We start from the raw sequence: 26268 nt of genomic DNA, 5'->3' as shown, positions 1-26268 counted from the left end.
ACATCCGCAAACTGATTGTTATCCAATGTTGACTAATCGCTGACCACTGATGCTTGATCACTGTTATAGTACTTGCTCAACCTTGAAATCTATGTCAACTGCTTGTGACTTGGAGTCGAGACTCCACTGCATTGGATGAGACTTGGACCCTAGCTCGAGCTAGCATTAAAGTTCCTTTGCTTTTGCACTATCATGTGTGGGCTTGGTCTCTCCGAAACTGGGGATCTGAAATTTGGACACAACAGTTAATAAGCTGTCTGATCTATGCATTGGCTGATAGATTTTCTGTATGAAAGATATAAAAAAGGAAGAACTTTGGGACCCTCTGCACCTAAAGACTTTGATTCCAGAGACCTTCTAACACATTTTGGCATCCAGCGCAGCTTCTTACAGCAATGCACTGGGACTGTGAGATGGGCTATGAAGTTTCTGGCAGAATTTTCCCTGGACTTTATACAAAAATCCAAAACCTAATTAACATCTCTTAATTGTCAGCAATGTGAAACGGTTCCTTTTTAGCAGGTCTGACTTTGGGGGGAAACTCCAAATAATAACAGTGAGTTTTTTGTTGAAATATTGAAGGTAGTCAAAGTAGCAGCCATTTCTCTAGACTGAACTAAGCAACAGCCGCACGCCAGCCGAGAAGAGGAAATATCCCTCTTTCCCGGTTGTTTCCCATTTTCGGGGAGAAACGCGGAGTGGCGTCCACCATACTATGAGGCTCGGGAAGGGGTTGAGGGGGGAAAAAAAAGGAAAAGGGAAAAGGAAAAAAAAAGAGTTGTGTACTTGGAGCAGTGGGGCTACATATCTCTTCATTCTAAGCAATGGAAAACTAATTATCAAATGCTTCCTTGGTAGTAGGGCTACTTCTTGGGGGGAAACTCCAACAACAATAGTGACTTTTGTGTTTAAATATGGAATATAATCAAGATAAAGAGAAAATGACGTGAAATTCATCAGTTATGCAGTTGGGGGTGGAGAGGTGGGGGCAGGGGGTATACTGGGGGTTTTGGTGGTGGAATATGGGCACTGGTGAAGGGATGGGTATTTGAATATTTTATAACTGAGACATAAGCCTGAAAACTTTGTAACTTTCCACATGGTCATTCAAAAAAAAAACGGAAAGACTTTGGCATTAGATGATCACCATCAATATTTGTTGCAAAATCAAAGGTAACTAGAAATTGTATGATTTAGAAGTTGCATTAAGTTAAAAATCGGACTGCATGCCACCATGTTTTCTAATATTTTAGTCTTTCACAGTTTTGTAGTAACTCATCTTTTTATTTTCAAATATATTTTAAATATACACGCATTCTGAAATCAATTTTCTCTTTAGTGTGATTTATTTTTTTAATATCTCTATAAATAAGGTTGTGTGTTCAAATGCTGTGTCTTTTGTTTGCTAAAAGCATTCTTTTTAGAAATGGTACTGGGATTTATTGTATACCTCATGGAATTTGGAAGCAGCACTTGTTTTTCTTTCTTTATATTTTTTGTTCTTGGCAATTAATCCGTTTAGAATTTACAAAAAGAATACTCTATTTGACATGCTTATCACTGCCATTGTCTCTAAACCTATGTACAAGTTAGGCTTTCCTTGTCAGATAATTTTACTTTCTACCTTCAAAACGTTGTTTAATGTGTTTTATAAGTGCAGTTCTGCTGCTGATAATTTATCTTGCTTTTGTTTTTAAATGATATATTCTCTGGACATGATGTTGTGATACATTTCCACTGTGAACTTTCTTACACTATTTTTAACTAAAACTCTGATTTCATGCTTAAATTGTCCTTCTATAAGTACGATTGCTTCGTTACTATTACTGTTATTATTATTAGCGTTAAGAGATTTTCTTGCTAACACTGGAGTGCGTATGTCTGTTTGTGTGTACATGTGTATATGTGTGTGTGTGTGTGTGCATTTAGGAATTTTTATTAAGATAGTCCTTTTTGAACTGTTATTCAGATTTTCCCAGATTCAGTTTGTCAGGTATCTGAAAAAAAACCTGACTTTATCATTTTATTAAATATAAATTGTGGTGGTTAATTTCAAGCACCTTTCTGAATGCTATTCCAGAATATCTATTACACACAGATATCTCGGTCCAGACGAACCACACCCAGTGGTGTTTGGGCTACAGCTGGCTCTGTGCTTAGTTATTACTCTATTGGTACTTAGTAGACATGAAGTGACAGGAAATGAACCTGGGCCTACCTCAAGCAAAGGATCTTAGTTCATTGAGCTATCTCTTCATTAAATAAATTTGGCATTAACAGTAGTATCTTGATTCTGTGTCCCCATTAGTTAATATTTTTTTTTAAAAATTCCCTATATTTGATTTTGTACAATGATACTGCTTTTTCTTGCAGTTTATTATTTGGTGTTAATTCTGTCAAATGCAATTTGGTCTACATTTTAGTTCTCCTTCTGTGAATACAATTTGCTGACAAATAAACATCACATATTCTAAATTATTTGCAATTTGTCAATTTTGACTGGATGGAAGTCATTAATTTCAACTCTATGTATCTTATATGTCTATATACCTCTAAGTTAAGTGTATTGCCTAAAATATAACTAAACCTATAAAAACATTTTGATCCTTTTAAATATTTTTTCTAAATCTTCTAGAAAAGAGGATCAGGCCACCTTTTTTATGCCTCATTTAATCTTACCTGCACAGTAATAAACATTGTACATATTCACATTTCCATATATCCGCTTCCCCCTTGACTTCCCTCTTTGTTTGATTTCAATAATTTATTTTGATTCAGCCTAGTTTTTTTTTTTTTCAAGACATAGACTTAAGCAGTCAGATCATGACCTGCTATGTTTCCCCAACTCAGGAATCAGTTTCTTACTGTCTAATATTAAAATCTTAGAATTTTGCCTCATAGATATTAACCCATAAAAATATATGGAACGCATACACACATATATGAGAAAAATTATAGAAAATGCCACAGGAATAAAGCATGTATAATTTAAGATGTTAGATACATTATTGGTATTCATTTTATTCTTTTATCAATTCAGTGCCACCCCGAGAACGTCATGTGACGATTGAAATGGGAAGGAATAGGAATAAAGATGAATGGTCAGCAACTACACCACCACCATTTTGGTGATGACATCTTCTAATAACACCAAGCATTAACCAAGCGGCACAAATGCTGGCCTACTTTGACCATGAGTATAGAAAGTTCAGAATGCAGCTGAATCTCACCAAAACAATGTTCATGAAAAATGAACTAGTCCCTGACGTTCCATTTGCTCTCAATGGAATGAACATCTCCGAATAAAGCAGCTATGTGTACCTGGGTCGAGAAAACAACATGAGGAACAACTTGGCGCCAGAACTGCGCAGGAGAAAGAGAGCAGCGTGGAATGTCTTCAAGAGCATCGAAGAAGTGGTTAAGAGGACTAAGAACCTCCGGTTCCGGGCACATGTTTTCGATTCCACCATTCTTCCTGCACTAACATTCCCCTCAGAGACCTGGGCCCTAATAAAACAGGATGGGGACGTTGTTCAGGTATCCCAAAGAGGAATTGAAACAGCTATGCTTGGGGAATCCAGAGTTCTGACCTCCGTAGATGACCAAAAAATCAGGAATGCTGTCTCGTTTGCCAAGGCATCAACAATCAGATGGGCTGGACACGTAAAGCAATTTTGAGACGACTGCTGGACTAGAGCTGTCACCAGCGGGATTCCACAAGACATCAAATGACCACATGGCCGCCCACCTACGAGATGGTCAGACTACGTAAAAAACCCTAAATGAATGGTTTGAGGCTCTTTGTGTCCCTGGAGCAAGCAGATACCATTGGGCTACACTAGCATGAGACAGGGATGAATGTAGATATCACTGGTGCCCGCTCGAACAAATCGAAGATCAACGGGATGACAAGTGATACAAGTTATACAGTGATCGATTTGAATTGATATCAAACAATGATAAACCTTTGACATTAGAATACAGATCCAATAAGCAAACTGTAAGAGGCAAGAACGAAGAAAAAATACAAGAATAGTAAAGACGTAGGGATGATGGCAAGTCTGGTTATTTTGTATTTTGATAGCAACATCGTTTACACTACTATACCTAAACTTTAATAAATGAAATAAAATCTATAACAAAAATACTATAAAATAATTATTTCTTTAATTTTTGTTCTATATTGAAGTAACTTTGTGCTACAAGACTTTTTAGATGTACATTTTTATCACTGTTTTAGGCATATATAATCATACCATACATACCAAAAGATTAAAACTAGCAGTTCACAAATTTATTTACTTTAATTATTATTTGAAATTGGTTTTATGCAGTATTGTTATAATGATTTTATTACTACTTATGACATAAAAGTATATGGATTTTAAAAATAAAGACCAAGACATGCAAAGAGTGACCAAGATATTGAGAATATGGCTGAAAGAGATTTTTAAAAAATATCTATTACAATTTGCAGGTTTTAACTTATAAGGCTGTTTATAGAAAATACAATTCTGCAAAATATTTATTTATTCATACAAAAATCAAGAAGAGTCACAATAGCTTTGAAATGAACTCTCATTGGACGTAGAGTCCTTATGAAGTAATTATTACTTTTTGAACATCTAGAGTATTTGAATTTAATTGTTTGGATTTGACTTTATGAAAGCATATTAGAAGTTAAATTGGCTTTATACATGTACAAGAACATGAGTACAAGATGAGCACGGAATTATTGTATTTCTTATAAAAAATGATTGAGTAATAATTATGTTGTAAGCATTGCTAACTTCCTGGCTTAATTATGTTGTAGGTTCTATAATAGGATCATAGTACTAACCAACTACAAGTAGGGAATGTGCTTTGTGCTGTTTTCTTACAGTAATTACTAAAGTGATTGAATATCCACTAAATAAAGTTGGGGAATTTGTAAATACCACTTGGGAAAATGTGTGCATTAAACAAGCATGGTCTTTCTATAATCACTATGCTTTAAACCTAATTAAGCTCAAGAGAATCCAATTAAATGAAGGGGAAACAATAAAGTAATAGGATGGTTTGAGGATGAGTTTGATACTTGTAATCCAAAATTCTTTGAGTTAAATCCTATGATTAAAGCTTAAGGAAAGGGTAAATGGATTACTTGTAAAGTGCAAAATCTGAATTTCAAATTAAAACTAATATTCTGCTTACTACATAAAATCATTAGAGACAACCTTTATTTGTTTTTGTTGGGCAGGGGCACACCATTTGGTGATCTAATCTTACTCCTGGACTGCACTCAGGGATCAGTCTTGACGGGGTTGGGTGAACATATGTTGGAATGGTATAAATTTTGACGAATTTGTACCATAATTTATACCATAAATTTCTTCTTTAATTCTAGGAATCAAACTGACCAGCTGTGTGAAAGTCAAGCCCTACCCTCTCTGGTCCTCAATCACATTTGATCAGAAATTGTGATCCATGCTATTGTATCTTAAATATTCAAAATTCTAATGCATATCATTTAGTTAACTGGAATAATAAGATTATATTTAGAATTAATTCAATAAAACCATTAAAACTAATGTTTTAAATTCTCTAAAATGAGGAAATTAAGTCATGATTATTTTTTTGTGAAATTATCTTCTAGAGATTAGAACATTATGTATGTATGCATTTGTTATACAATAATGATTATAGCCTATATTCTAGAATCTGATCCTAAATTACTTAAATTTATATTCATGAATCATGAAATATTACAAAAACAAAAGGGTTCTATCAATTAACTTGAATGCTATTTAACTCAGGTTTTGTTTTTGGATATCAATGCAAATATTATGATGAGAAAAAATACAGAAATATATAATTAATAGTACATGAAACTTGAAATTTAGGTGTAGGATTGACTTAATGGAAATTAATGACTTAATGGAAATTAATGACTTAATGGAAATTAATCTAGAAATCAAATATAAGTCATTTTAATATATCATAAATGAAGTACATCTGTGGAAATAACTTCAAATTTCCATTTGCTACACTAGAAAATATGAGTTGTAATGTTCATCCTGAGTTTTTGTATTTTTAAATCCCATTGTGCATATATAATGAATAGTTTGAAATACCGCTCTAAAACTTGAACAAATTTAACATGAATTTAAAAAGCAAGAACACGGCTTTGCAGTCGAAGTGAATAAATTAACCTAATTATGGTTAGTTTTTAAAATATGTGTAGGGGATAGAGAAGCAATACAGGAAGAAAGGCATCGGTCTTGCGAAGCAGGAAGTTCCAGTGTGACCCACAGCACCGCAAAGTGCAACCTGAGTTGCCCAAAACACCACCACATAGCAACCACATAGCAACACATGGCACCCCCTGAGGGCAACCACTGAGCAGAGAGCTGAGATTACATCCACCCTCCACCAGATGGAGCCCCAAACAATAATCGATCTTTGAAAGTTGTTTCACATATTGTTCATTTCCTTCTGTAAATCTGTGATTACTTCTGTGTGAAAGAAATCACCCAACAAATTTTGCAAGGGCTGGAAAATTATTTCTAATGTATATTTATATGCCTGATTTCCCAAATTATCATAATTTTCATAGGATAATAAATATCACTATTGAGAATTTATTGATTTGGAATTTATTGTTTGGGCAGGCACGGTCGACTGTGTTCAGAACTTAGTCCTTATTCTGTGCTCAGGCATCACACCTAGTGGGCTGAGGGAACCATGACGGTGACTGAGGACTGAACTTGGGTCCACTAAGTGCAAGAACTTGCCTTCTGTTCTGTACCTTCCATACCCTGCTTGCTGTACTCTCTCTCCAGAGGATAAACATAAAGAAAATCAAACATTTGCTTTATTTTTTTAAAATAGCACAGCTTCCTTTCCTCAAACTTACATAGTGATTATTTGTTTTTAAATGGAAGGAAAGAGAAAGAGCAAAGACGATAGGATAAAACTTGGTTTGTATGTGTAAATTAGTTTAAACTATAAATGCTTGCTTCAGAAATCTAATGCATTTCAGAAAAAGATGATGAAGTGAGGTATAGGTAGAAAAGTTATTTAAAAATTATAAAAGTTGACTATTTTAGTCACACTTAAATACTGTACTATGAAATGAGGAAAAGCTCCTGTACTAAATGAGAATTTTATTCACTGAAATAATTGAATGTTTGACAATGGCAGTACCATTGCAGTATGATGAAAAGAGGAATTAAATATGTATATGAAAGAAAGATGAGGAAAGAAGTGATCTTATACACTCACGGTCTAGACTTCATATGTAGAAAAAATCATGGATATTTCTTTATTTGCTATTCAATCCTTAAAAGAATAATCAAGATAGCTTCAATTTGTCAAAAGCAAAAATAATCTATATAACTTCATCTTCTTAAAATATAGATTCTTTTGAAAATTTTAGTTTTTTTAGAATGAAACCCCTAGAAGTTAACTTTCATTTAAAATTGTGAAAAAAATTTAGTTTTCAAATTGATTAATTTTTAATGTAAAAATGAAGTCAAATTCATCTTTCCGACGCCAACGTTATTTTTATAGGCAACTGCTAGTTGTAAGACAAATTACTGAGAAAGTTTGTGTCATCTTGATCTATGACCCAATAATTCATTCTCACCATTAATTAGATAGGCAAGTAATAGTAACAAAAACTTCTCAGTCTATGGCACTGGGATCAAATGAATTTGAATTAAATAACATCAATCACATATTTAACGATTTATCCCTTCTCTCTCTCTTTCTCGATTTTCAGTTGTAAATTGGTTTTTATGTATATGACAACTCAAGACCTTGAACTGAAACCTAGCAAGGGATTTCACAACTCCAAGCTCACAGGTACACTCACGCACACAGACCTGTCATTTTTAAACTTTTGTTTATTTTACTCACTTGGTTTTATTTGTATTCTTTTACTAACACACGATGATTTACAGAGTTGGGTTATAGACACAGTGTTCAAGCACCAGTCCTACTACAGGTGTCAACTTCCGTCTACCAGTGTTGCAGGATCCATCCCCACCAACTGGCCCGATACATTGACAGGCACATTTTTTTAACATTGATTGATGAAGTTTAAGTGTGTGGTTTGCAATGTTGTTGACTGTGTGGTTTGAACACTTAACTATACCATTGCTCTTTATCACCAATGTGCCGAAATTCCCTTGACTTCTCAATCACAAATGGACACAATTGAATAGTAAGAGTACATAATATTTTGCTATAATTCTTCCTGCTATAATTGCAAAAAAAATCTCATATACAATTTTAGTCAAGAAGATGATTTCTTTTTTAGAATTTTAAGATGTTTCTCAGTCTATTCTAAATGCCCTGATGTATTCCAAGCAATTCCTTTTACAGTGTGTATATACTAATAAATGAATACATTCTAGTCTATTATTATTTGTTTAAATGTGTACACAATTAACTTAATAAAATTGCATAGTTGGTGTTTTAAATCTAGATCTAATATTGTTAACCTCATGGTGAATTTTGTATATAGCAGACATCAAAAATATAAAAATGTTGAAAGCGAAGGAGTTCTTAAAAACTTGCCTTTTTTGTATTTTCCACATTGTGCATTTAAAGTTCCTTACTGTTTTATGAACTAAAGAAATCAAAATGAAAGGGTTTAAAATTGAAAGGAAAGAAGCAGAAGTTTATTGATTCTCGTTTGAAAAAAAGACCTTGAGCCACAAAGACATCAGTGAATTCCTTTATCCCATATTCTGAGTTTCAAACTTAGTAATTGGAAAAAAAAGTTGATGTCTATTGAGAGAGAAAGAAAATGTTACCTCTGTAATTTTTAATATAAATTAAAAAGTTCTTACTTTTGTTAGACCAACTGTCTACAGATTCCCTAAATAGCATTTATCTATCAAATAACTATAATCACAATTTACTAAAATTATTTGCTCTTCATTGTCATGTCTGTTAAATGCCATATCTTAATTTATACAAGATTTTTTTATTGTGAAGAACAAAAAAATTATGTATTTTATGTTTACATTTGTAACTTTATTTTTACTTGCATGAATATAAGAAAACAGTTATTTTTGAAAGACACAATATTCTGTTGTGAGTAGAGTTAAGTGACTTATATAACTGCGTTAATTAGGATAAACGCTGGAAATTTTGGTAAACACTAGAAGTCCATGAAAGGCATCTTTAGGACTCCTAATCTTTCTTTATTCTCCAGGCATTCAGTAGTTCACAGCTGGAAAATTTTTGAATAAACAGTAGGAAAGTAAAAAGTATGCCATGTGATTAGATGTCAGAAAGATAAATATAATCATGGCATCTGGAAGCTAGTAGGAAGTCATCCCGTTGTGACTCTTGACTGAGAATAATTGACTGAACAAGCGGGTCTGGGGACATATAGCAGATTAACTTCCTGGGGATGAGTGAACTTTATAACCCTTCCATTGTTGACTCTAGTTGCAAAGAAAGTTGAAATGTTTGAAAAATTAGTTTTAAAATCTGGTTGTGTAATAAAAATCATAATGGAACGCTATGTATTGTTTTTGTTCTTGGCAAGCTCAACCCTGTTTTTCATCTTTTACCCCCTAAACAAAGTATTTTTTTGATATTAAATTAACTTATATAAAAGTATATAGAACATTAATAGGATATATAGCAATATTTGTTCTGATAGTTCGTAGTAATGATTAAGTATGTTAATAACTTTATATACTCAAAATTATTAATTTCCCATTTAAATACTTATAATTTTCCTGTATTACAATAATTATGGTTTATTAATCTTAAAAGGGATGAGTTTACTTTAGAATTTGTTCACAATATTATCACACGCATGTATAAATACTAGTTGAGATTATCTGGTAACGTAGCAAGAAGAGATTGAGTAGCCAATTCTAGAAAGCAAAATTACCAAATAATAGTATTCTGGGATTTGGACACTAAGCAAAGATAGATTTGTGTTCGAGTGGGAGTTCTTTAGTCAGAACCTGATCAGAATCAAGTCTGTCTGTGTGCTCAAGGATCACTTCTCTTGGTGCTCAGGGGACCATATGCAGTGCCCTGAATTGAACAGGGTTTGGCTAGACTAAGGCAAGGGCCTAATTCCTGTACTATCTCTCAGGCCCGGAGAAAGGCAGCCTTAAAAATGTTATTTACTGGGGGCTGGAGCGATAGCACAGCTGGTAGGGCGTTTGCCTTGCACGCGGCTGACCGGGTTCGATCCCCGGCATCCCATATGGTCCCCCAAGCACCGCCAGGAGTAATTCCTGAGTGCAAAGCCAGGAGTAACCCCTGAGCATAGCTGGGTGTGACCCAAAAAGAAAAAAAAAAGTTATTTACTGTGGAAATATTAGCAGTGTCTGAGAAGAACTTGAGTTTCTTTCTGGCATCCTTCCCTCACTTAGAAACTGCCTTTAATAGAATTGGAAGTAGTTGAGCCACTAGAAATATAAATGCAACGTTCTGAAAGAGAGAGCCATGGACAAAGTGAGATTCAAAATCTGATGGAAATGCTACACTAATAAATTCCCTGGTTAGCTATTTAATTCCAGAGTTACAATCGGATAGGGCGTTTGTTAACCTTGATCCCTGACATATTATACGATAGCCATGAGCACCGCCAGGAGTAATTCCTGAGTGCAGAGTCAGGAGTAACCCCTGAGCAACACTGGTGTGATGCTAAAAGACAAACGATCAAACCAAAAAACCAAGAGATTCAGGGTGTGGTGAAAAAGTGGACAGGAAATAGTATGGAACAGATGTGCACAGCAAGTGTGATACATCTTAAATTTGGTATCAAGTGGCTCTTTTGAGTTCTTGTAATGATCTCAATACATATGGTTGATCCAGCAGGAAGAGAACTGGAGCCATTGCAAAACAGTTTTATTCTTTAATTCTTGGATCTTTGAGTAGTGTAGGAAGTGCTGCATACCAACTTCAGACACTTACGGAATTACAGAGCATCACTGGCTAGAATTCATGGCAGTGGCTCAGGTCCGTCTCGTCTCACAGTTAGGGACTTCTTGATCTCATCCTTTGCTCTCCTCTTGCCTTCGATGGTGCTGTCCTGGTCCTATTTATTTAATGTTCCGGTCCAGTGTAAGCTTCTGAATCTGATGTCTTTTTGTCTGGAGCCTGAAACGTGTTCCACTTTCTGGTTTGTAGTTTGTCATTGGTTCACTTTACATAGTGACTCTCTTTCCCCTTGGGTGTTATTTCACTCACCATTTGTTATGAGAATGAAAACTTGGGTTATCCAGCTGGCAAGCTAGCCACTGTTGAAGGGTCAGAGGGAGGTTACCGTTTGTGTAGGATCAGAAAGGAACTTACAGGCTAAAACTCCTTACTTCTTTCTATTTCCTACCTCTAGTCATCTCATGAGGTATTTGGACAGGCTAAGTTCAGGGCAAACACGTGATGTTTTTTTTTTTTTTTTTGGCTTTTTTGGGTCACTCCTGGCGATGCTCAAGGGTTACTTTTGGCTCTGCACTCAGGAATCACCCCTGGCAGTGCTCAGGGCACCCTATGGGATGCTGGGAATCGAACCCAGGTCAGCTGTGTGCAAGGCAAATGCTCTACCCGCTGTGCCATTGCTCCAGCTCCCACAACACGTTTTTAAAGAGACAATTAAGTTGGAAATTAACTGGCCCCTCTCCTCCTCTTGTCTTTATTAGAATACAACAAAAGGACTCATTCCAAGAGATTAAAAGTTCATACAAATCCTCACCCTACTAGTAGTCTGGGATGTTATGAAGAGATTTTCACATACAAAGGTCTAGGAAACCGATTAGCTGAGTAGATAATATCTTTCAAAAGGGGCAGGGAAAAAAGGCTACAGTTTGAGATTATCTAAAGTCAGTGCCTACTATACACATCAAAAAATAATCAAAAATAAATCACAGTCATTGACATGTATTTTTCAACATTCCTATTTTAATTAAGAAAATTATAGGGTGCATAGCGAGAGTAGAGTGGTAGGGCACTTGTCTTGCAAGTGGTCAACACAGGTGATATCCCCGGCACCCCGTATGACCTCATGAGAACCCCACCAGGTGTGATGCCTGATTATGGAGCAAGGAGTAAACCTAGAGCACACTTAGACATGGCCCTAAAACACTAATAAATAGATAAAAGATTAGGCTCTGAAACATAGAGAAAAAATACTAACAAATCTGTCTGTAGACAGGGTTCCATATGTCACATATTGGATTTCATATAGAAATGTTTAGAAAATTATCACATCTTTAACAGAAAAATAAAATAGTAACCAAAATTTGCATAATTTTTTATTACTGCTGTAATATGTTACTACAATTTCAGTGGTTGAAGAAAATATGTATATTACATATTTGTACATATATTACATAAGATATGTATATTATATATGTATATATGTATATATTATATCATACATATAGGATATGTATGTTATAGTATTATAGTACAAAATATTGTACTATAGCAGGAGAGTATAAATATAGTTCACTGGAATAAAGCCATGTTGCCAGGGGGGTATGTTATTCCACAAACATACCGTGTATTGGTTGGAGAACTATGTATTGGTTGCCTCTCACTTTTATAAGATACCAAAATTTATTGGTCTTTGCCATACCTCTCAAATACATTGTGTCAAAATCTCTCTATTGTTTCTAAATTCCCTCTGCTTTCCTCCTTCCTCTAAAGACACAGTGAAGAAATTAGACCCTGCACAGTATATCCAGAAATGAGTTCTGTCTCAAAATCCTCCAATTAATCAAATATGCACTATCTTTCTAGCAACATATATGACTGTCAGGTCCTGGGGATTAGCATATCACACCTTGAAGGGCTAAAGTACAATTTCTCAAAAAGCTTGATATATAAATATATAACATATAAAACTTATTCAAGTTGAAGTTTTGAATTATTATTTTGCAACATTTGGTGTTACTATATAAAATTCTACATTCTTTGTGACATAGAGATCTATATTTGTTATAACACTCAATTGACAGTTAACTGTTTTAGGGTGAGAGCAAATGAACAGAAAATGCAGAGATTCCCCATTAAAATGCAGAACTTAGATATGTGCAGGGTAATGCAAAAATTAATAACATGTCTCACCAGATGAATATATTGAAAGCAATTAATGAACTTACTTTGGTAACATAGTATGATGCAAAGCCAAAAGTTTACATTTAAAACTCACTTTTGGTGTTGCAAATTTTATGAACATATATATTGAGATTTATCCACCATTTTAGCATGGTCCTAGAAAGAATTTTTTGCCCTGAAAATTTTCTGTGATTTATTTTTCTTCCCTTCCTCTGCAGGAATTCCTGAATCTACTACTATTTTTCTCTTTTCCAGGATGTTACACAGGTGGAACTATCCAGAATAAAAGTTTCAGGTTTACATTTTTCTCTCTTGAAAATATATTCATCTACATTTTCTTCTTATCTATTCATGGATTGCTATTTTTTACTGTCTAATGCTAGATAATAAGCCAGTGTTGTGATGTGCTAGAATTTGTCTGTTTACCAAGTAGTAGCAACTTGGTTATTTCCAAGTTTTTGGTAATGATTACTGGAGTTATTAAATTTTTGACATTATTTCCAAACTAACATTTCACTACCACTATCGCCACAAAGCAATTATGTAATATCATTTATAGATCCAATAATTTATCTCAATTATGACACTATGTACTCGGGGAATAGCACATTAGATCCATATGCCAATGGCTGAGTATTACTTGATTATTTACTTCACAATTCACATAGCTGTTCAACTTCAGGACTTAACCTGTGCTTCTGACTAACTAATTTAATGGCAGGTTCCAAATACCCATTTTGGTCTCGAATCAATTCCTAGATTATACACAGAACTCAGAGAAACAGATTGTTTACTGCATTACTATTTATTTATTTATTAAAATGTATATTAAAAAGTTTATCAGGAATATAAAAACCTGACCACAGTATTACCGCCTTATGCTCTCTATACTAATAATCATATTAAAACTCAATTCATTTTTTAAAAAAATATAATTTGATACATACTTTGAAAAATGATTGTTTTTCCTTCAAGCAAGACATCTGGGTTCCTGGCTTTAATTCTAATGATTATTCCGTTGTGCAAAATATTTCAAGCCCTCATTGCATTGATTATGCTTAGCATATTTTTGAATGATCAAAATATATTCTTTAACATTTATTCTGCTGGGAAAAATTCAGGAAACAATGTAATTATAGAGTTGGGGTACAAAAAATGAAAAAAACTAGAAACATTTAAGTTAGTGCTGAAATGTTTGGACTTATTTGCTCATATAAAATGTATTTGTTTCATGCAGACATAGTAAAAGGTATGTACTCCTTCCGATGATGTTCATTACCATAGATTTTTGATAGCCATGCATTCTGATTGTTTAATAGCTTATTTGTTATTCATATTATTCAGAAATTAGTATTCATCTTTTATATGTGATAATAAAGTTGTATGGTCTAAATTGTAAAAAAAATTGCACTTTTATAAATAGTCATGCATTTTTATCTACCTAATTATCTGCTAAACTCTGCAGGGCAAAATGCAATGCAATTGAGTAAGAGAAACTAATTTTAAAATACCAATTTAGGGCCTGCAACTCCTTTTCTATCCTCCTGTGTATTGTTAGGTAAATGAGCTTCTATGCGCCTGATATTTTGGAGGGAATGATTCCGATCTTTCTATGAGGATTATACAATTTCTGCTAAGACACTACTTACCTACTTGAAGGAGAAAAAACTTTAATTCTTTCTTCCTGTTTTTCAAAACTGGAGAAAAAAAAACAATCACTGTATCACTGTCATCACTGTCATTCCATTAATCATTGATTTGCTCAAGTGGGCCCAGTAGCGTATCCATTCGTCGTATCCCTGAGACTTTAGATGCCTCTCTACTCATTCTTCCCAATGGTGCCACATTAGAGGCTCTTCAGGGTCAGGGGAATGAGACCCATTATTGTTACTGTATTTGGCATATGAATATGCCATGGGGAGCTTGCAGCAAACGCTTGATAGCTTGGCAGGTTCTCCAAGAGGGAGAACTAGGTTATCAGATATCAGATATCCAGGAGCTTGATTTTATATTTTCCGGATTTTGGCCACTGATGGGATTACACAGCGTGTGGCGGTAGGGCGGTGCAATTTCTGGGTGTGACTGCCTAGCTACCAGAAAATGGTGAATCTGGGTGAAAGAGGCCCAGTCCTGATCTGAGCAGACTTGGAGATCTCAACCCCGGGTCCAGCACACCTGGGTTTCTCTGCCAGTTCCTTCATGCGTGAGGGTTGTCCAAACGTGTGGAGAGTGGCCTTGAGCATGGCTGTGGCTGGGTTCTGGAGGTCTTCAACTGCCAGGGTTCTACTGAAGGAACCCTCACCAGGCACAAAGGTGGGTTCTTCATCTAACACTCCGTGGATTTCTCTGAGAAGACTCACACAAGAGATTTCACTGAAAGGAACCCTGGATGTGCTTCAGTGATAGACCCTTGTTTTATGTTCAAGAAAACTGGGATTTAGCCCTGGTACACAAGTAAATAAAGGAATAAATAGTGAAATTAAAAGAAAAGAAAGGGGCTCTGGATAGACTGAAGTAGGGTGAAGAAACCCAACGAGAATATCCCTTTGTCTTATTGTTTTCAGAGTGGGTTTGAAAGGAGTGTAGGACATCTAGATTGACATCTGTCTTGTGAACTCAATTGTGCCATGTTTATTCTTTTTCCTGTTGGTATACAGCACTGTCTTTTTTTTAAATTTCTTATTCTATATTTTAAGTCAAAATTATACACAGGTTAAGAAAATGAATATAGCTTAGATAGCTAATAAAGCAAAGAGACAGTCATCCAATTTATGTCTCTCAATCTATTTAATAATTGGTTTATTTGGCTTAACCTATCACTCCCCAAAAAACTAAAGAATATTTTGTTTCTCTTCACCCTAGTAATTCATATTAACATAGTGCCCATGAACTATCTCTTTCCTCAATTGAGAATTACTTTTACTGTGCCAAAATTCAATGTCACACTTTAAAAGATTGTATTATTATTTATACAAGTTCATAAAAAAAAGGAAATGCAGAGTATAATGCCTTGGACATAGTAAACATCCAAAAATCACTTTTTTAAATTCTATTAAAGTATTGTGGGTTTTGTTTTTCTGATTCTTAATGAACACTAAAAACCTACCTCCTGAAAATTGAGAATTGAATTCACAGTTTAAGCTAGAAAGCTCTAGACAGAGACAATTAACCTTATCTAATCCTTCCCCTGAAAGTCAAAGGTTGAGCTCAGAACACCCAATGGTTTAGGTTTGATGATAAGACAGCATGTGAGTCAAGGGATAAAGTAACCACTCTCAAGCCAACCAAGCCAACCATCCAAGATAAGAGCTCCACCCACTCAAAAAATGTTTTATCTCATCTTCAATGCTAATTTCAATAGTCCCTGCAGCTGTAGTGGAACTTCAATCTTCATGCTATAGCAGCTTTGTCTTAAATAAAGTACTGGAGTAATAAGAAATTAGAAGGAAGTAAAGCAAGTTATCTCCATAAAACAAAATTAACTATGTTTAAGATCTTATCGTTTTCTTCATTACTTGTCTACTTAATACTTTAAAGATTGCAAAGATTAAGTGTAAATTCTCACCCATGTGGCAGAGGTTTTCCAAATGAAATCTTTTGTAAATAAAATGATTAATTTAATTTAGACTTAACTAAATTCATAATTATAAAATAAGGAGAGTCAGAGGTAGAAAATTAGTTTGAGAAAAGCAAATTATGGGTCAATAACCCATAATAAATTGATGTGTTATTAATTTATAAAACTAATGAGACAGGGATAGCAGTTTTCTTTCTAATAGATAATTTCCATTTATTAGATAAAGTAACAAAGTAAATAAGAATAATAAATTCTTAGCAGGTGTAAGAAGACAGATACAGAGATTGTTGGAGCTGCCAAAGAACATTAAACAGAAAACTCAAGAATCCAATCCATCTAATCTTCAGATGGATTCAGGTAAGCCTACAATAAATCAAGTAATGATAATATTAACACATGTGAAAATTTATACTATATGATAACAGTAATACTAACAGAATAAAAAGATAACTGGAAAATAGAATATATTTTATGAGTCTAAATTCCTCACTTTGAATTACTCCTAGTACTTAAAAAATTGTCAGTACTTGTTTTTGTTGTTTATTTTTTCTATATAATTTTTGTCTTACTCATATTTATATTTTTCAGCAACACTTAAAGTTATGAGGATAATATAGTAATGTCCTTATAAAAATTAATTCTATAAGTTAATTCTTTATTATATACATATATATGTATGTGTATATATGTGGGGTAGAGCATTTGCCTTACATGCGGCCAACCTAGGTTTGATTCCTCCATCCCTCTCGGAGAGCCCAGCAAGCTACCAAGAATATCCTGCAGGCATGGCAGAGACTGGCAAGCTATCCATGGAATATTTGATGTGCCAGAAACAGTAACAACAAATCTCACAATGGAGACATTACTGGTGTCCCCGTGAGCAAATGGAAGAGTAACAGGATGACAGTATTACAGTGCTAAGTTGTATACTTAGGATACTCTGACAAAATACGACTCCAGCTTCTCTTACCTAAGGCTGGTCCTTAGTCCCTTCCTAAGCTTGCATTGCCCAGTTTTGGAAAGAATCCTGCTAAGATGGTTTGGAGGTCACCCCTCTTTTTGTTCCTTGATAACACTGGAGAATACTGATGTCAGTTTAGCAAGAATTCTTTTCAGCCTTAATGTTTTCTATTACCAGCATTGGACCTTTCAAACTCCCCTTTGGATATAAATCCTCACTTGTTTTGTACTACTCAGAATTGAGATCTATCTTTCTTCCGCCTTTTCATTGTCTTTACACTCTTAAAACAATGATGCACAAATTATTTATTACTATTTTTATACTTATCAGACTTTTTTTCCTTCAATGAACATTAAAATTGTTGGGCAAGTACAGGCATAGAAAGGGAATGTTTCGGGAAAGTTTTTATTGTTGTAATTAGTCACAAGAAACAAAATACATATTTTTTTTCAGGGTTAACACATTTACTTTTATGTTGCCAACCATAATGTGATACAAAGCACCATATATTGTCCCCCGAATACCAATAGGTGTGACCTTGAGTAGAGTCAGATGTGAATAATGTGCACTACTAGGTGTGGCTTCCCCAAATCTTTCCAAAATATTTTACAAATTAAAAATGAGAGAGAATATAGTTCTGAATGTTTTATTTAATTAAATGTTCTCTTTTAAGTTTTAGGACATTGCATTTCCAGATTCTTTCTAGGTTGTGGTACAGATTGATCTAACAAAATACAAAGCATTAAGGTAATTCCTTTCAGCCAATGCATAAATTTATCATCATTTAAAAAATGTCATCACTAAGGTTATTCACTAGCTTGATATGTTTATAAGAATGATAAATGAATTGATGATTATTGTTTAGAACAAATGTATGTTTGAAAATATAGGTAAAATGTTTATAGTATTTAAATGAATTCTGGATATATTACATATAAAATGTTTTTTTTAATTTATTTATTTTTAATTAGTGAATCACCATGGGGGTACAGTTACAGATTTATACATTTTTGTGCTCATGTTTCCCCCATACAAAGTTCGAGAACCCATCCCTTCACCAGTGCCCATTCTCCACCATCGGTACACCCAACATCCCTCCTACCCTCCCCAATCCCATCTCCCCCCTCCCCACCCTGCCACTGTGGTAGGGCATTTGCTTTTGTTCTCTCTCTCTCATTAGGTGTTGTGGTTCGCAATAGAGTTGTTGAGTGGCCACTGTGTTCAGTCTCTAGTCCACATTCAGCCCACATCACCCTTCCCCCACATGGCCTCCGACCGCATTATACTTGGTGATCCCTTCTCTGAGTTGCCCTCTCTCCAGAATGTGAGGCCAGCTTCCAAGCCATGGAGTCAACCTCCTGGTACTTATTTCTACTGTTCTTCTATTCTTGGGTGTTAGTCTCCTACTCTGTTATTCTATATTCCACAGATGAATGCAATCTTTCTATGTCTGTCTTTCTCTTTCTGACTCATTTCACATGATACTTTCCATGCCGATCCACTTATATGCAAAATTCATGACCTCCTTTTTTTCTAACAGCTGCATAGTATTCCATTGTATAGATGTACCAAAGTTTCTTCAACCAGTCATCTGTTCTCGGGCACTCAGGTTTTTTCCAGATTCTGGCTATTGTAAACAGTGCTCCAATGAACATATAAGTGCAGATGTCATTTCGACTATACTTTTTTGCTCCTCTGGGATATATTCCCAGCAGTGGTATTGCTGGGTCAAATGGGAGCTCAATATCTAATTTTTTGAGAATCGTCCATATTGTTTTCCAAAAGGGCTGAACCAGTCGGCATTCACACCAGCAGTGTAGAAGGGTCCCTTTCTCCCCACATCCTCTCCAACAGTGGTTGCTTTTGTTCTATTGGATGTGTGCTAGTCTCTGTGGTGTGAGATGGTATCTAGTGGTTGTTTTGATCTGCATCTCTCTGATGATTAGTGATGTAGAGCACTTTTTCATGTGCCTTTTTGCCATTCGTATCTCTTCCTTGGTAAAGTTTCTGTTCATTTCTTCACCCCATTTTCTGATGGGGTTGGATGTTTTCTTTTTGCAGAGTTCAACCAGTGCTTTATATACCATTGATATCAACCCCTTATCTGATGGGTATTGTGTGAATATCCTTTCCCATTCTGTAGATTGTCTTTGTATTCTGGTCACTGTATCTTTTGCAGTGCAGAAGCTTTTTAGTTTAATGTAGTCCCATCCGTTGATCTCTGTGAGAAACAAAATATATTAAAGTGACCACTGATATCTGACTAAGGTTCAAAACTAACAAACCCTATCAATGGAACAGAAAGTAAAGGAGACTCATCTCACTGTCAATGCAGAGTGATAAGTTATGGAAACTCTTTGACCATGTGTTCTATTCAGTAAATGAATGACTAAAGAATGGAGTTTGTGTGGCTTGATTGATTTTGTTAACTAAGATAAAATAATACTACTGCATGGATTAAAAATAACTTTATTCCCCAAATTTAATATTAAGACGAATGCAGAGGAAGAAGCCGAATTCTAAGTAGGAGCTTCTCTATCTCCCTCAATGCTGACTAAAAGTAGGAGATTCTCAATAGAAAAAAAATAACCATTTGTGTTACAATGGCAGTAATAGAAAACAGGAAGACATTTGTATTTTGATAAGTTTGTGGTAATTCGTAAAATCCTGCACAAACACAAAAACAATTCGAAAAGGAAAAAAAAAACAGCTCCAATCAGGAAAGATGTGATTCTTTACTAAACTTAAGAACCTCCCGCTCTGGGCACCTCTTTTCGACTCCACCGTTTTTCCTGCACTAACCTATGCCTCAGAGACCTGGGCCCTATGCAAACAGGATGAGAATGTTATTCGGGTATCCCAAAGAGGAATTGAAAGACCTATGCTTAGAGTATCTCGTTTCACTCAAGTGAGAGAAGTAATTCGAAGTTCTGACCTCCGTTGACGGTCAAGAAAAAGGGATGCTGTCTCATTTGTCAAGACATCAAACATCAGATGACCTGGACACATAATGCGATTCAGAGATGACCACTGGACTAGAGCTGTCACCAGCTGGATTGCACAGGACGTCAAAAGACCGCATGGCAACCCACCTGTGAGATGGTCAGACTTCGTCAAAACCCTGAACAAACAATTTGAGGCTCTTTGTGTTCCTGGTGTCAGCAGATACCAGTGGGCTTCACTAGCATGCGACAGGGATGGATGGAGATGTTACAAGTACCCGCTCGAGCAGATTGAAGATCAACAGGATGACAACAGAACAGGTGATGATACGAGTTATTGTTTCCTTGGTTTGGGGGCCAAACCCAACAGTGCTCATGTTTTACTCCTGGCTTTACACTCAGCGATCAATCCTGGAGGGCTTGGGGGACCATATTGTGCACTGGGGATTGAACCCGGATCGGCAAAATGAAAGGCAAGTGACCTGTCTGTCTATCTTTCTATTGCTCTGGACCAAGTCACAAATTTTTGAAAAATGAATCCACATTGTTTTTTAAATTTGAAACTCGATTGTGTTGGTTATTTTTTTTACAGCACAGTCATGTATTATGATTATTCTAAAAAGAACTGATATGAAAACACCAGTGGCCTCCTCCTGACTCCACTTTTTGCAAGTGCAACATGAAACAGTTACTCAAAAGAAAAATTATATCTTCATTTTCCATAGAAATTTAAGCATCATCATTCATAGCAGCTTTCAAATATATATCACAAATATAAGTATAAAGTTATTATTCTGACCCACATAAAACTGCTTTGTTTTATTGAAATGGCCAATGTCGATCTTCTAAAGGACAAACAAGATAATATCTAACTAATGAAATTGCATGATGCTTCATTTTATTGCAATTTCATGAAAACTCACAAATTTGCAAGAATACATGAACACTAGATATCTAAGACAGCTAATAAACTGAATTTATGTAGTTTTACTTGCTGAAACAAATGTGAGAACTGCTGAAAAGTAAAATGAAATGGTGAAAACAGATGGATGAATGTTTTTTATAGGAAGTCTGCTTGATTGATAAAGATTGAAGACTTTTACCCTGGTTCTGGGAGTCAAACTTAAGTCTTATGTAGCTAATGGATACACTTTACCAGTGAGTCAGATCCTGGGTGACTAGACATCTTAATTTTCAGAAGAATCTGATTTTTAAACAGAGTTTATGCTGGTAGCAAAGTGACAATTTGAGGAGTCAAAAATCAAGGGGGTCCCATTACAGAGAACCTGAGAGGAGTGAGAGGTTGAAATTTAAGGAAGAGTGAGACAGATGCTGCTAAGGCAGTAAAAGGAAATTACCTATGAAATTTACCAGTTTTTCAAGTTTTTCACAACTTTGATTTTAAAGAAGGAGAAATAGTAGGAAGAAAGTAAAAACTCAAAAATAGAGAGATGATAGGAAAAAAAGAGTATGAAAGGGTGCATTAAAATTTACATCATTTTCAGAAACATTTGATTTTGTACTATTTCTCATAATAATAAGCTACAAATGTGACAGAAGTTCCATATTCCTCAATTAGGAAGACACCATTAATTGAATGTGCCTGCTGGGATAATGCACTATGACAAATGTCTTTTAGTTCCTGAGATATTTGGTATATGTCTAAGCTGACATGGTAACTTTTATCCTATGACTAATTGTAATGTGCTGGGTCATCTCATTTTTATACAGACTTAATAGGAATATATCAATCAAAAATGTCTCAAACGTTTAAGGAGATATATTTTCTTTTTTATATATGTCTTTCATACTATATCACTATATCACTGTCATCCCGTTGATCATTGATTTGCTTGAGTGGGCCCAGTAACATCTCCATTCATCCAAGCCCTGAGATTTTAGCAGCCTCAATTTACTCGTCCTTCCCAAGGGTGCTGCATTAGAGGCTCTTCAGGGTCAGGGGAATGAGACCCACCATTATTACTGTTTTTGGCACATTAATAAGCCACAGGGAGCTTGCCAGGCTCTCCCGTGGTCTTTCATACATTACAAGTAAAATAGAAAACTGTATTCAAACTGAAAAAAAAAATCCCCAGATCACATAACATATTACCAATTAAATTGATTGAGTGGAGAATTTTATCAACATTGTTATAGCAATAGAATATCTTAGAATAGAACCAATACATACCTGCATGCATGGCAGAGCCTGGCAAACTACCTGTGGTATACTCAATATGCCAAAAACAGTAACAATGATGGCCCTCATTTTTCTGACCCTGAAAGAGCACCCAATACGCCCATCGGGCTATACTGGCACGGGACAGGGACAAATGGAAACATTACTGGAGCCTGTTAAAGCAAACCAATGAACAATGGGATGACAGTGATACAGTGATATGTATACATGCTTTTTTTTCCGCTTTTTTGGGTCACACCCGGCGATGCACTGGGGTTACTTCTGCACTCAGGTTTTACTCAGTGCTGAGGGACCATATGGGATGCTGGAATCGAACCTGGGTTAGCCACATGTAAGGCAAACGCCCTACCCACTGTGCTGTGCTATCTGTCCAGCCCCCTATTTTTTTGTTTGTTTTATATATAAACCTGAACACCACTTAGAAGATCCCCTTAAAAAAAATCAAACAGCTATGAACCATCACACTGCAAATCATTTGGGCATTTCTTGTGGAGAAATGATTATATTACCTAGAAAAATGTATGACTGTATTACTGTCATCCCATTGCTCATCGAATCGCTCGAAAGGGCACCAGTAACGTCTCCATTATGAGACTTGTTACTGTTTTTGGCATATCGAATATGCCATGGGTAGCTTGCCAGGTTCTGCTGTATGGGCGAGATACTCTCCATAGCTTGCCTGGCTCTCCAAGAGGAGTGGAGGAATTGAACCCAGGCAGGCTTCGTTCAAGGCAAATGCCCTACATGCTGTGCTACCTGACTGTGACTAGAAAAATGTACATATACATATGTATATACATATGTATATATATATATAAACCTTTATTTACTATTACCAATCCTTTCACATGATATTTAGTAACCAGAATGCAACTTTCACAACTGAATATTAGGAGAAACACAAGGAACATATTAAGTTTCTGATCACCTAATAAAGTACATGTAAGTTGCTGAGTACCAATAAAGTACATGATTATTACTACCTCCAATCTGGAAGAAGTAAGGAAATTCATGTGTTATAATTTACTAAGACCTGCATTCTGTTTTATTTGGGGCACAGAATAAACTATATACTTCTCAGGTTTTCTCAAGATACTATAGTCACGTGTTGATTTGTGGCCAATAGAACGATAATTAAGGAAGTGTCTGACTTCCTTTGCTTCATCCCATACAAATTTCCTCTGTCAGTTTGAGGGATAGCAGAAGGTAACTTGGAAATTATGCTTTGCAGATGGTGAGCCTCATGATAGAAGTGTTATATTTTGAAGTTAGATGAAAAAAACTGGCAAAGTACATCTTCAAAATGTTGACAGTTTCCCCATGAAGCTTTTATGAAAATTCCATTTCATCTGAACTTTTCATTTACTACTTTATACATGTGTCTATTAATTAATGACTAAATACAAAAGGTGGGTCTCCACTAGCATTTGCCACTACTTTTCTATTGCACTTGAAACAGTGACTACATTCCACAATCACTTCAAAAACTCACAAACAAAATTTTCTCTTCTTTGTAATTGCCTTTTAATTTGGATATTTCTTCTATTCCTCTAATTCCCATATATCACTTATTACTTCTCCATTCACTTTTCAGTATGTAGTACAAATCATTAAAATTTTTATAAGTAGAGCCATAGTTCAGTGGGTAGAGTAGTTACCTTGCATGCAATCAACCCAGGTTCGATCCCCAACAGTCCATGTTGCTCCCTTTCACCTTGCAGGAGTGATCTCTGAGAGCAGAACCAGGAACAAACCCTGGGCATCACTACATGTGGCTCCAAAACAAAACTGAAAACAAACAATATAAAATTGCTTTATACTTTATTTTATTTATTTATTTTAATTTTTGGGTCACACCTGGCCATGCACAGGGGTTAGCCCTGCATATGCACTCAGGAATTACTCCTTGCAGTACTCAGGGGACCATATGGGATGCTGGGAATAGAACCCGGGTCGGCCACATGCAAGGCAAATGCCCTACCCACTGTACTATCACTCCAGCCCCTAAAATTGCCTATACTTTAATTTCTATTGAACTAAAAGCATTCTTATAGATCTATTTGCATATAGTTTTAGCAAATGCTCATGATTTAATATATTTCTAGTCAGTACTGTATCACTGTATCACTATATTATCCTGTTGTTCATCGATTTGCTCGAGCGGGTGCCAGTAATGTCTTCATTGTGAGATTTCTTGTTACTGTTTTTGGCATTTCGGATACACCACGGGTAGCTTGCCAGGCTCTGCTATGCAGGTGAGATGCTCTCAGTAGCTTGCTGGACTCTCCGAGAGGGACAGAGGAATAAAACCCGGGTCGGCCATGTGTAAGGTGAATGCTCTATACACTGCACTATAGCTCCAGCCCAAAATAATGATAATAATCTAAAAGAATGATTCATGGTTGCTAGAGACACCACAAACGTTCTAAATTAAATAGAAGTTACAATTTTAAACCTTTTGAATATAATAAAAATCACTAGCTTGTACACTTTACATCCTGGTTTATGATTATATGGACTTTATGATTATGATTATGTCTTTATTTTTAAAAATCAATATAAAAATCAATATATTAAAAAGTGAAAATAAGTGAACTGCAGGGCTAGGAAGATAATATAGGGCTTAAAGTGCACGAAGGGCATGTTTATGGCTCCAGTTCTATCCATGGTAACACTAGAACCCTCTAGCACCATTGGATCCTCAGGCTCTGTGGGGTCTGCCCTGTTCGGCCAAGAATCTCTGAGAGTTATTTTATTAATTTTAAGAATGTGTACAATATAGTTCTTATATGTAACATAAAGCAAGTAAATGCCATTAACAAAACATTTACATGCTTTATAAATGGCTGCAGAGTAAATGTCCACAAAATGAATGAAACGGTATATAGAATCAAACATATGACATTAGTCTTAACAACTCTCTTTTTTTTTTCTTTGCTTTTTGGGTCACACCCGGCTATGCACAAAGGTTACTCCTGGCTCTGCACTCAGGAATCACTATCACTCCTGGCAGTGCTCAGGGGACCATATGGCATGCTGGGAATCGAACCTGGGTTGGCCGCGTGCAAGGCAAATCCCCTACCTGCTGTGCTATCGCTCCAGCTCCCCATATATATATATATATATATATATATATATATATATATATGTATATATATGTACATATATATATGTGTGTGTGTGTGTGTATTTTGCTTTAATAACTCTTTTTCTAAAAATGACATCCATCACTCACAAAAGCCACACACCAAAGAAACATTAAGGATACACAAAGTTAAAACTGTCCCTTCAAGGGCCTAGAACTCATTTGTCCTTTGCTAGTCAGTACACATAATTGATTAGAATAATGAAAAATCGCATCTACCCTTATGTTAAATATCGTGTCATCCTTTCTTCTTAATAGAGAATTTTTTGTATGCATATAATCTATTCAGCTCCAATTCCGGCTTGCACAAAAATCAATTTTATAGTACAGAGATGTAGCTCAAGTAACCACCAAAATGTCTTG

Source organism: Sorex araneus, chromosome 1 (assembly GCF_027595985.1).
Source record: "Sorex araneus isolate mSorAra2 chromosome 1, mSorAra2.pri, whole genome shotgun sequence".
NCBI lineage: Eukaryota > Metazoa > Chordata > Mammalia > Eulipotyphla > Soricidae > Sorex > Sorex araneus.
This window is presented reverse-complemented; position numbering follows the sequence as displayed.